Raw genomic sequence first — 13,933 nt, 5'->3', positions numbered from 1 at the left:
GTACAAGGGTTTCCTGTTAGATTAAGTCTTTCATAGTTCCTGTTATACCCACTATAATTTCTTCCCATGTTTTCCTTGTCTAGCTGGTTCTTTCTAATTTTCCTTCAAGTTACCTTCAAGAATGACTATTCCTTTAAAAATAATTTATGTATTTTTTTTCATTTTTCATACCAACCACAGTCCCCCTTCCCTCCCCTCTTCCACATCCCCCCATATCTCCTTCCCTCCACCCAACATCCCATCCACTCCTCAAAAAGGGTAAGGCCTCCCACGGGGAGTCAACAAAGTCTGGCATAATAAGGAGGCAATAGGACCAAGACTCTCTCCCCTGTATTTAGGCTGAGCAACAGCAAATGGGCTCCATAAAATCATTTCAAGCACTGGGGATAAATCCTGTTTCCACTGCCAGGAGCCCCACAGATTACCCAAGCCACAGAATTCTCTCCCACATTCAGAGAGCCTAGTTTCATCCTATGCAGGTTCTCCAACGGTCAGTCCAGAGTCAGTGAGTTCCCACTAACTCGGGTCAGCAGTCTCTGTGGGCTTCCCCATCATGATCTTGACCCCTTTGCTCATATAATCCTTCCTCCCCCTTCTTGGCTGAGACTCTGGGAGCTTGGCCCAGTGCTTAGCTGTGGATCTTTGCATCTGCTTTACCTTCATACTGTGTTAAAATGTGTCTCTCAACAAACTTGTGACTTTGGGAATTGAAATACACATTCAGTGCTATTTATTATATTAAAAATAGTCACTAATATTTTCCAAGTATTTTTACATTTTACACATTTTTTTTCAAGCCCTGGATAAACTTTAATCTACTTACTGCTTCTATAATCAAAAGCAAATTCCTTAATGTGTATCTTATTTTATTTTACATGATAGTTTCAAAGTTCATTCATATTATATTGTGTATTGAATTTATTTTTATCGCTGAGTATTTTGAGTCTCAGATACAGAGAGGGAAGACATTATTTAGAAACTCATTAGACACTTCATTTTCTCCAGAACATACAGTTTTCTTTTCTAAAATTTCTTTATGCTTAATTCTTAGCACAGGACATAAGGGTTGCTTAGGTAATCACTAATATCTGTTGAGCTAATGAATTCCAACTTGCTTGTTTTGAAAAAAAATATATGAAATATTCACTTTAAATAAAAAAAATTAACATTTAAATATTAAAGCTTAAAAAAGATGGAGTGAATGTCTAGTATACAGAAAACTCAAACTATGAAACTTTGAGAAAAACAACTCAATTAAAAATTGGCTTTGGAATTGAATAGAGAGTTCTCAAAACAAAAAAGTAATAATGACTAATTATATACACTTCATGTTTCAGGTTTTCAAGACCTTCAAAAGACAATACCAATAGACATGCTACCATGGGAAAAGCTCATGGCACCCCACTCATATTCATAGAATTAGGCAATTAAGGAATGCTGAAAGTGGCAAATAAGTCTTTCTCAGGGTTAAGAAACTCCATTAGTTATCAAATACTAAGTTATCATTCCTGTATTATGAGTCATATGCATATGAGCAACACTAAATGGACTCTGCAAGATTTATACATTTCATATATAAAATCTATAAGTAACATATATCACACATATGGATATATATTTCATATGTTGTTAAAATGATACACACACACACACACACACACACACATGGAAAAGAAGCCAAGATTTAATGAGTGAAGGGGAACTGATTATTCTTCTAATAAAAACACTATAATTCTAAATATATTTAACATATCCAAAATTTCTTTAGTTCTCTGCATCATAAAATGCTATCTTGACTCCATGCTGATTAGTAAGGAAAGAAATGAGAGTGTCAATTTGCATAATGTATTACACTAATACAATTTGTTCTTCCTGAGGAATTGTCAAGAAACTCAATTAAGAAGTTTCCTATTAAAGGACCAGCAAACTTTCAAGCTATCAGACTGTAGACTGGGTATTCAAATATATGTCTTCTTTCTTTGGATCAAAGGTTAAAAGGGAATGACTGTGGAAAAACAAAACAATGTTTGGACATTTGTTTTAAGTACTTATTCAATAAAAGCTTAAATTATTAATGTTCAAGTAACCATCTACCACAGCTATCAGTTCTCTTATTACCCAAATTCAATACTGTCATCCTAACTGTCCTCTTATTTATTCACCTAGTTATCTGAAATTCTGATTATTTCAATAACTGCCTCTTCAACATACACATTCATTGACATCTTTCTATTCAAACTTGAATCACTAAAGAGACTCTCAGTGAATATCCTGTACACCATTGACATTACTATCTAGGCTTCACCACTTTGGAACTCAACCCAAGAGCATCTTTCTACTTCTTATGTGATGACAAATAGAACCAATACAAATCACCCTACTTTACCTTTTATCTTTTGTCAATGACTAAACTGGCAAGCAGTTATTCTCTGTATGTTTTCCTAGCATGGAATTTCTACCAAAGCTCTTATCCTCTATTATCAGAATCTCATATACCAGATGATAGTATCAGAATATTTGCCTTCATCTTCTCTGGAATCTATATTTTGATCATTTGATGAGGCTGTAAAGCCTCTAAAGGGCAAAAGTGGAAGTCTGTGGGTCATCTAACATAGGACATTTTGTATTATATCCCAAAGAAATATGAGAATATGTGTTCTTTATTGTATCCAACCATTATCCAATTGTAATATGAAATATAAGTAAAAACATTTATAAAATATAGAAGAATAGAAAATAAAATGAAAATAATCCCATTAGTATTAAGATGTAAGTTCATTAAATTGGGTATGTAAACATGAAAGTAATGTGTGTCCTGTTCTTGTATCTGGGTCATTACCATTAGAAACATGGTTTCTTTATTTCTCTGTAACTAAACAGGTCTCTGGAGGCCCACCTCTCCACAGATTGATCAGAAGTAAAATCAGCAATAGATTTTACTGAGTAGTTTAAATAAACATTTTAAATTATATGTGCTGTTTCATTTGTTAAGAATATATAGGCTCGTAAATGAGGCTAAGAACATGTGACTAGATATGTCATAGGCCCTAAGGGAAAACCTACTATTATTTCACTAAATAGATACAGCCATTAAGTGACTCCTAATGACTTATTGCTATATCTATAGATCAATGCATTGCTCACCTTTCATCAGAGAAGCTTCTTGATATAAATACTCATTAATACAGAGACCTACAACTGTCCAACTTGCAGAGAATAAGAGACTTAAAGCCTAACCCAAAATGGAGTGTCTTTATCACACAGGGATGTATGTAGAAGAGGAGCCAGAGATGGAGGATGACTCCAAGGAAGCACAAGGGAGTAGTTTCATATATGAACTCACAGAGATTGTTAACACATGACCTTCACAAACTCAAACCAAAACAAAACAATTCATGAAGAAGAGGAAGCAGGTACAAGGTTCCTAGTATTTGATGGCCAGAGGGAAAGAGACATCCAGTTTTCCTTAATGTCATGATCCCAGGTGTGATCCCAGGTATGGTGTGATCCCAGGTATCTCACACTCCAGTCCAGAACCCCATGTCAGGAGTTGTCAACTTACATAAACCTAACTCATCTAGAGGGAGGGTAAGTGGGAGGGAGGGAGAAAGGAAGGGAGGGAAGAAGAAAGAGAGATGGATGGAGATGGGAATGGGGAGAGAGAAAGAAGGTTGGGTATGTATCAAGGTAGCAGATTTAAGAGCAGGAGAAAAGGATGAATATGATCAAAAAATATTGTGTGAAATTCATCACAGGGAATAATAAAGAGCCTCTTAGATAACATCCCTTTGCCACTTTGCTCCCTAATAAGATATCTTGCATCTCTGATGGAACCTGTGACCTGGTCACTTAGTAATTCTGGGACTTGGTTGTCTTCCTGGATGAGTTAAGTTCCCCAGTTCTGGATGACAAAAGTATAGACCGCTTTAGAATGCAACTGAAATTGCATTGGTTCCAACTGTTCAGCTTTGTTAGCCAGAGGCTCGATCCCAGTTCCACTCCCTTATCTGGCAAGATGACTCATAGCTAATTCTGGAAACAAGCATGGATCAGGAGGTCAACATTTCAGGGTCTTTCTTTGTCTTACCGAGGTTCCCAGCCAAATCATAATCAGCTTGATATAACACAGCCTTTAAAGAGTCCTCCTTTTAGAGTCACAACTGAGAAGCAAGATTTGGTAATGAATGTTCTTTGAGTTTAAAGCATTTCTTTTCTGTGTATAAGGCTGAAAAGGTAAATATTAATCACACTATTAATTAGGCTCATTTATAATTTCATTTATCTTCTTCATCTTTCACTAAGATCAAAGTTTGAAGAGATAGATTTTTCTTTACTTATCCACTTTTTCCATACTAAAACTAAGCTGTAATGGTGGCCAGCAGTATCTCCTCTCATTGGCAAACTCTTAGGCATATGAGCCATGCAGCCCTGACTGCAAGTGATAACAAAAGAAATAAATCCAGGGAGTTGCTCTTCCAGATAATAGCCATCCTTACCTCTTAATTCTATTCTTACTTTCAATAGCTGGACTCATCTTGCTTTGTCTCTCTTTGAATGCCTCATAAGACATTTCCAACATTTCCTACCCAGCCATGTCATCCCTCCACCACAATCCCTGAGGTGGCTGCCTTTGGCCAAGAAAATGAAGGTCATGTACCTAGAAAGTGGGGAGTAGGGAAAATCACATTAAAATTTAAAACTATTATCCTTGGAGGAAGGATTTAAGCATGCAGTATATAATTTCCTACTCAAACTTTTAAGATTGAAATTTCCCATATTGTACTTAACTCTAAAAACAGTCTTCTATTTCATGCCCATTATTTAAAACCATCTCCTCTCTCAAATCCTTCCTTAAAATTTGTCTGAAACCTTTTTTTTTTTTTATTTAAGGGAGCCTGAAGGTCTTTTCTTGAAGACAAGAAAGGAAGCTAAATTTAAATAAAAGACATAATAAGATACACCAAGCATATGGGAAGGAAAAATTAATAAGCTCACCTCTTTCAAGTAGCTTCCTTCACCAGGTTTTTACATTTTAACTCCTTGTTTTATTGTTATCTCTAGAAGAGAAATATTCATGGGTTTTAATGCTTTCCATTTTGAAATACGTCAAATTCATTTCAACCTCTTCTAATAATAGTTAATTTAAAATAAAATACCAGTAAGTGTCACATTGAATTCCCTCTTTACTCAAGTGGAGATGTTAATACATTTCTAAGACCTTCTCAAAAAATCTGTGTGAACAAAATGGATAAAGTTTTAGGACGATTTAAGCTTATTAGGGAAACAATATGGAATATAACAATTCACATCTCTTCAAAGCCCACCATTTCCCACGCCGCTTTCTGATTTACTGTATTTGGAGGCTCTTGGGGTCGCTTCTGTGTCCACAGATACTTGATATGCACATGAAAAGTGAAAAGTAGTTTGGGTGGTAAATAGGATTGACTAAATAGTTAATACCATGACAGCAGAAAATACAGCAAACAAGTACAGAATTAGAGACTGCATGGCCCTTGCATTATTAATTTTATTGCAGACAAAATTATGTTTGTGTAGAAATGTAATTTGTGATATCCAGATTTGTTATTTTAATTTTAATACATGTTTTAGTTCAGAAGTAAATGTCTATACAACTTATGCAGCTTATGGCAAAAATTTTAAGTTTAGCCCCATGTTATCACAGCAGGTTGTGTCGCCTCTCAAGGTTACTAATTTTAGGCCACACAAAGGCAAGGATGATTTTCAATTTCAAGTTTGCCAAATCAGTGGTACTGTATATGAATTACATCTTGCTGTTTTGTAATAGAGAGGTGTGAAGAGTTTGCCTAATGTATTTTATGATACCCTTATTATGCTATATCCCGGGGCATTTTTAAATAACTTAAAACAGATAATGTTCTTTCAGCATCTTTAACAACTTTAGGAACATTATGGTCTTTCTAAAGAATGATGGAAGATGTCACATAGCAAAGGATATGAGTGTTCGCTATTACAGCTGATTCATATGCTAGACGCCTAAAAAAAAATCACACACACACACACACACACACACACACACACACACACACACACACAAATGCAAATATATGTGTATGTCATGAAGCTTTGCTTTTCTTCTTGTTTCTGACTTTTTGACACATGGGTGAGATGGAAATCAAAGAATAGAGTGTAGCCTTGCCATCTTCCAGGCCCTCGGGATTAGAAAAACAATGTATTAAAAACTTTCTCTTCTCCCCCAGTTTGAAATTCTTTCAGACAAAACAGTATATATAGTCCAGTGTTCAAATACTAGCCTTCATCAGTCATTTTGAGCCCATGCTGCACAGTGAGGATCTAGAGGTCTTTTCCAAGAGTACCAAGAGAACCTTTTTTAGCAGGATTTAAATCTCCATTTGCATGGCCAAAAATGCCAAAAAAAAAAAAAAAAAAAAAAAACCTTGGAAACAATTTAAAATCATGAATCTGACTAACACCAGCGTCTATGAAACTTCAACTCCTATAAAAATATTCAGGAACAACAGCAACAAATCAGGTGACCTGGTGGGTCATCTTGGGCTTGTTCTTTTTAATATCCAGGAACACATTTCAAGATCTAATGTGTGTGAAATGAGTGCACTTAAGACTCACACATCTCATAAATTGTTTTGGAAATAGTTGACCATGACAAAAGCCAAATGTCCATTATTTGTGTATTCATTTCCGTTGAAGAGACAGCAAAGTCATGTTTTTCTTTTGTTGTTGTTTGTGTTTTTCATATAGTAAATTTCATACAAAAATTTGAATTATATTGAAATAATTGTATTTCATGGCTCCCCTGCTGTGTATTCCCTTTGTGCTTATATCATGGTGTTTAGTCCCACTGGTTCTGTGACCAACATCCTGGCTTGCCTCTCATGTAAAGGATCCTGGACTTGTCCCTTCATTCTGCCTAGAATGCCCTTCTCTTATTATATCATTCAGATCACTGCTCAAATACCACCAAACCAGGCAGCTTTTCTCTGATCATGTTTTTCTCTATTCCAGACTTTGTTCTTTCATAGTGCCTGTTGCCAAAACTGTATTTATATCCTTTTAAACATACTTTAAACTTTTCTCCCAGTTTTCTCTCACACATGAGTACCATACTGGCAGAGATTTCTATACATTCTTACATACCTTATGTAGACAGTCGGACCTTCATAAATTACAGCCTGAGAATGAGAGCACACTCATGGGCATGGATGATTTGGATGTGTGTTTGTCTATTGTTCTCACAGTCATGTAAATACACATGTGTATTGTAACTATGACTGAATATGAAACAGATAGGAACTATGAATATGGATATTAAACAAATACATATGCACAGTCTGAAATTTTTATTAAATATCATGACAAATTTAAAAAGAGACATTCTTCATATTCTAGTTTTACATACCTTCCAGTTATTTTTAATGAGAAATTGTTGGATGAAGTACAAGAGTGTCTGCTGTGTATTCAATTCTACTTATTAGGAAAAATATGTTAAAGCTAATCCCTAATGCAGCCAGCAAAGACCTTTTAGTTTTGAAATAACCTCATTTATAAATATTCCTGCAAAGAATTTATTTTAAATGATTTCAGAACTCCCCTTCTTCAAACAACATGTAAAGAAGTGGGACAAATCTCACTGCTTCTGATGTGTGGATGGGGTAGGTTCATCAGGGATACGGATGAAGGTGGAGACTGTTATTACTGACATGAGGTTGGCCTGGCAGACACAGTAATGTCAATAATCTGTCACAGGAGATTTGGAAGCTTTTATGTTCCTTCAGTGTGTCTCTCCTCCCTCCCCTGACATCTTTTGGGACATAAACTTAAATCACTTACAGTTTAATGTTACAAGGATCCAGATCAGCCTCGAGAACAACCTTAAAAATATTCCCATCAATTCCAAGTACATTGCCCACAGAACGTTTTCTCCATGTCTGTGACAGTTCATAAAAGCTGCTACAAAGTTGTCTTCCTGAGACGTTTATTGCATGCTTTGTTTCTTACAGGCTCTTACAAAAATGCCTCTTGATGATCATCAAATGTGATCATTTGACACATAAGATTTAGGGATATGTTCAAATAGGGTTATCAGGAGCGTTCTCTACATTTTAAGTATTTTCACATTTGTCAGTTCAAGGTTATTTGGAAAATGCAAATGCCTCAGTAAGATTTATTTCTTACATTGACAAGAAAATAGTCTGTGCAGAGTGCAATTCATACAAGTGCAGCACACAAACTTAGATAATCAATTGTCAATATCAACAGGAACACAGGAAAGAAAGTATAGAAAGGCAAAAAAAGATGCCCAACTTAAATCATCACGTAATAGTCATCATTAACATGTTGGGGTGCTTCTGACAGTAATTTACATGATGCAACTCATCTGTTCATCAGGATGTATGTTTATATACATCATATAAATACAGATTGATAAATTGCATATATATTACTAGTCACTTAACATGCAACACACAAAATAAATTTTTACATCGTGGTTTAGCTGTCATTTTCCTTTTAAAACAATGCATCAACAGAATAGAGTTCACCATTTCCATTACTGGATATTTTTATTGATTCCAATATCAGATAATTATAAATATGGCAAAGATAATTACAATTATCTTTGTCTCCAAAGATTTTTTTTTCACCTGTAAGTCTGGCAAAATTATTACCTTCTGGAGAGATTCCTAGACAGTATATTATTATTTGGTCACTAATTAGTAATGTGTTTATCAAACTTATTGCAATATTATTAAATAGCATTAGAAAATACGATGTTAGCAGTCTTTAGTGAAAGTTTCTTGATGCTTTGCCATGCAGACTATTCATTGCAACTGTTTAGGTATTAATAAAATTCATAATGGTGAACATCTTCCTTTATGCCTGGTTCTAGTTCCTTTGTACGTGTGACCTTGTGTGATGTGCCCTTTACCATACTATTACAAATTTTCATAGACTATACTGCGGATATAATGCTGTTTTCTTGAATATCCATATTGTACTTAGAAGATAACCAAAACCAAACATGTACCATGTGGTTCTTAACTATTCCTATAATGTCTTCATAGAAAGTAAAATGTTTGTGAAATACCTTCCCAGTCCATTTTCTATTTTGTTTCCAACTCTGCCTCATGAGAGCTGATATAATGAGGTGTGTACCATTTATAACACATTTTCTTATTTGGTTCCTATTATTTTATAAAGATATTTATGCATGAAAATATTTTCACTGGTTACTTCTTAATATGTAATGTAGGAAAAGGTAAAAACTTCCTGTCATGTTTGATTTCTAGTTTTCTAAATTATTTTAAACTAGCAATCACCTTTAAATGCCCTTAAATTCCTTTGTATTGGTGAATGGTTTGGGGGAAAAAAAGAGCTTTGGAATCATTTTTTTAATCAATTTTTCAAAAAGATTTAAATTTACTATTGGTTTTCCTTGCTTCCATTGTCACATATTAAAAATTAATGAGCCAAAGAACTTCGTTCTGACTTGTCTATTCTATGTCATGAGCTTAATTACATCTTCTGGTCCTACACTAGCTCTTTAACAAATAAAATTTATAACACCCACCCTACTGCACTTCTATCCAGAGATTTCTTTTATAATCAATGAGACTGAACACAAGGTAAAATTTAGAATCATTTTGTATGTTTTGCTTTTAAATCAGTAGACTCTGTTGCTGTGTGGGAAAAATCAGATGCATTCAATAGAACCATATGACATTCTGATGGGAGATGCCATTCTGTATATGTTTCTCATACTGGTTAATGAATAAAGCACTGTTGGCCAATAGGAAAGCAAGATAGGTGGGACTAGGAGACAAGGAGGAAAGGGGAAGTAGTAAGGAGGAGTCAACATGGAGAGGCTGGAGAGAACAGAACCGCCATTCCTCCACTCTCGGTAAGAATACGTGGAAATACATAGAAATGGGTTAATACTTAAGACAGAGCTAGCCTATAAGAAACTAGTTCTGGGCCAATAGCATTATATCAAATACAGAGTCTCTGTGTGTTAATTGGGGCTGGTGCAGCGGCGGGACAAGACCAGTGGCGGGCAGAGAAAACCTACTCCTTACGTATGACGCCCATGTAGCTAATAAGAACTTCCACTTAAAATTTAACAAAACCTTAAAAAAGGGTTTTAGAAACAAAAGAACAGAGACAAGCAAGGTTTCTTGGTAGCAGCATTTTTCTTGGTAGGACTCTGCTTTGTAAGAGACAAGCAGATATTTGCTCGGCTCCTTTAAGGGAAGTTTCCTGACTCAGCATAAGCGGCAAAAAACCACAAGGCTTTTAAGAAAAAGCACTGCTAACGATTTATTGATATGTACGAGAGCTGGCAATGGCAGTGACCACATCTCCAAGCCAGCAGCATGCTGCTGGATGGCAGCACAGACCAAGGCAGTGAGCATAGTTCTCACTGCTGGTGGTAAAGGTACCTGTCAACATCTTTGATAAACAGCAGCAGAAACAACCATGACTTTCATTTTAGCAGTGCTGTTGTTTACCACATAAAAGACTTGTGGCCAGAAAAAGATAAACATTTACAGTAAAGACAGACTCATATTAAGAAAAACCTCTAAAGGTTTACATTGTATTTTAAAATATACGTAGACATGGGGAAAAAAAAGAATAAAATGGTTGTAAAAAGACAAAGAAGAACTGGGTGTGGTGGCACACGCCTTTAATCCCAGCACTCCAGAGACAGAGGCAAGCAGATCTCTGTGATTCCAAGTAAACCTGATATGCAGAGTAAATTCCAGGGCAGATAAGAGTTACACAGAGAAACCCTGTCTCAAAAAATGAAAAAATAGAATAGAAACAAAATAATAAAAAAAATCCACAGATGGAGAGAATATGGATACTGTATGGCATTATGTTGTCTTTATATCGTTTGATGGCTGAGGAAACAACAACTGTTAAAAACAAATGCTGCTGAATTAATTCAATTTATATATTTTAAAAATGCTTTGCCTCCAAAATTTAAGTTCAAGGACAAGTTACTGGGGAAAAGGATTTCTACTTATGTTTCCACAGAAAATAAAAAGCTATGGATTCCTTCCAGACTAATGTGGTTTGATCAAGCCAGACCACCTGAAACAGAGTACCAGGTGATCCTACATTCAAAACAGCTTGACAAAGCAGCCTTTCAGACTACAGCCAGGATTTCTGCATCTTCTTAGAATCCCCCATGACAGTGCCCTTTACCAGCAGGAAGTAGTTTGGAAAGAACAATGCCCAAATTCCCAAATATTGTTTATAAATGTTTGTTTTCATTTAAATGGGATTGGTTATAAATGGTTAATGATCAAAACTAATATCTTTTTAAAGGTAAAAATGGAATTATGGTATAGCTATGCATACTTTGTTTTGGAATGGATTTTTATTTATTGATACAAATTTAAGGTCAATTTTGTGATATGTATATATCTCCTCTTGTTTAGGTATTGTGTTTATATAGCTCATTTATAATGTAATGTATAATTTAGTACAGATTATAGATAGTTACCTATAATAGTAAATATTTATAGTGTTAATTAGGTTTTCTAAATATATAGAGATGTATTTGAGATGGATAGGAATTCTTCAAACTTTTCAAAGACATTCAGAATATGGCATTTAAAATGGTTTAGGGTTTTTCTTGACAATGAGACATAAATGCTCCTGGTAACACCACCTGTGTCAGAAAGGAAGAATGACATTGAAGAAACTCGTTATGGAGTTTACTTCCAGTATGGCAAGACTAGCCATTTGGACAAGATACTGCTCTTGTCTGGACTGTTTGACTTTATGCTGTATAAACTGGACATGCAGGACCCACAGAAAAGTGACTGCTGATTCAAGACGGACATTGCTACAGAGTTCCTGCTTCATGGAAGAGTCTGCCAGACAGTCTGCAGGACACAGAGAAAAGTGACTGACAAACTGCCAATACAAGAAGACAGTTTAAAGTTTCCTGCTTCTCTGAAGAGTCTGCCAGATACACTATGGCCTATGGGCTGAAGATGGAAGGTTACAGAAAAACTTCAGGTGACTTACCAGGCAGTGAGTTGTCTTTTACATTTCTACAGTTTATATACTATCCTTCTGTGGTCTTTGATGGAGTTGAAGACAAATAGTTATGGTTATAGTTTTCCTTAGTTAGGCTTAAAGGTAAGTTATATATATAGGACTTTAGACTCATAAATATAGGATAGATGATAGAATAGTTTATTAAATCTTGCTAAATGTTAATGGACTTAATAGTGTTAACTGTGATTCTTAATTGATAACTGTTATGTGATATATTTTGCTATGTTAAGGTTAAAACCCTTCTTTTTATTTAGACAGAAAAGAGGATGTGATGGGAGATGCCATTATGTATATATGTTTCTCATACTGGTTAATGAATAAAACACTGTTGGCCAATAGGAAAGGAAGATAGGAGGGACTAGGAGACAAGGAGGAAAGAGGAAGTAGTAAGGAGGAGTCAAGATGGAAAGTCTGGAGAGAACAGAACTGCCATTCCTCCGCTCTCGGTAAGACCACGTGGAAATACATAGAAATGTGTTAATACTTAAGATAGAGCTAGCGGATAAGAAACTAGTACCAGGCCAATACCATTATATAAAATACAGAGTCTCTGTGTGTTAATTGGGGCTGGCATGATGTTGGGACAAGACCGGCGGGAGGAAAAACCTTACTCCTTACAACTTTCTTTCACTAGTGTTTTTTTTTTAAAGAGTTAAAATTTGTTCTTACACAAGGATAGATAACATTAATACACCTGACATAATAATTACAGGAACATAAATATATTCTGTAGCTTTATAAATATGAAAATGCCCCTACTTTCTAAGATAAGTGTCCCCTTTCCTAAGATGTTCTTTCTTTCTTCACCTGGACACAGACGAAGCCTGACAGTTGTCTCTATATACATGCCAACATGCTCTGGTTTTGAAATGGAATCAGATGTAAGCAGTGGACTCTGGGTAATGATGATTTGTCAGTGTGAACAGATTGTTTCTGTGTGGGCTATTGACTGTGCTGGAGGTTTGGGCTTATAAAGAAGGGTCAAGAAATACATGGAAACTGTGTAGTTACTGTACAACTTTGCTATGACTATAAATCTATTCTAAACATTATGCTTCTGAATAGGAAACCTTAAAAATTCAGGTGCAGTTAATTAACAATTTCATTAATCAGGAATGATTAATTAACTATAATGAGTAATAAATAAAATAAAGTGTTGCACCTTACAAGTCGGTACAATTCTGTTAATTCTGAGACAGTTTCTTTTCCAGCATCCCTTCTTCCATTATCCTTGTTCTTGCTTTTGGGGATCTTTTCATTCTTTCAGTGCCTGCCTTTCTAGACAGTTACTAAATTATTTATTTATGTCGCATTCCTTTTATTCTCTCATAACATTTCTTTCTCTTGTTTCACCACTGAATCATTACTGTGTTTCCATCTAAACCAATTCCACACTTAATGATATCATGTTTCTGCTATTCCATTGTTCCTTTTAGTGTCTCTTGGTCTTGTGGATAGTAGCCTCTTGCCTCTCTGCAGGGTCTGTTCTCATGGAGCAATGCCAATGTCTTGCTTTCTTTCTGTAAACATTTTAATCCTATGTTTTTCTGTTTATATTATTCTCATTAGTGCTTCTATTTGTCTATTAAAATATTGTGTGGACATACTCTATTATTGGATAACTAACATTTACCAACTGTCTCTCCTTGCAATTTAAGCTTTGTGAATACCAGATTTTTATATATCTTATTCTTTTGTGTAGGTCCAGAATGTAGAATTTCCTGATACATAATAGACATTTGCCCCCTAGTAGTGTAGTGAATGTAACAATAGATGCTAGAAGATGTTCTCATTATTCTCTCTGATTATTTTTGAATATTTTTCATATATAATTTAATATTGCTAA

The sequence above is a fragment of the Phodopus roborovskii genome, unplaced genomic scaffold, assembly GCF_943737965.1.
Source record: "Phodopus roborovskii unplaced genomic scaffold, PHOROB, whole genome shotgun sequence".
In the NCBI taxonomy this organism is placed as follows: Eukaryota; Metazoa; Chordata; class Mammalia; order Rodentia; family Cricetidae; genus Phodopus; species Phodopus roborovskii.
Note: the sequence above shows the minus strand (reverse complement) of the source record.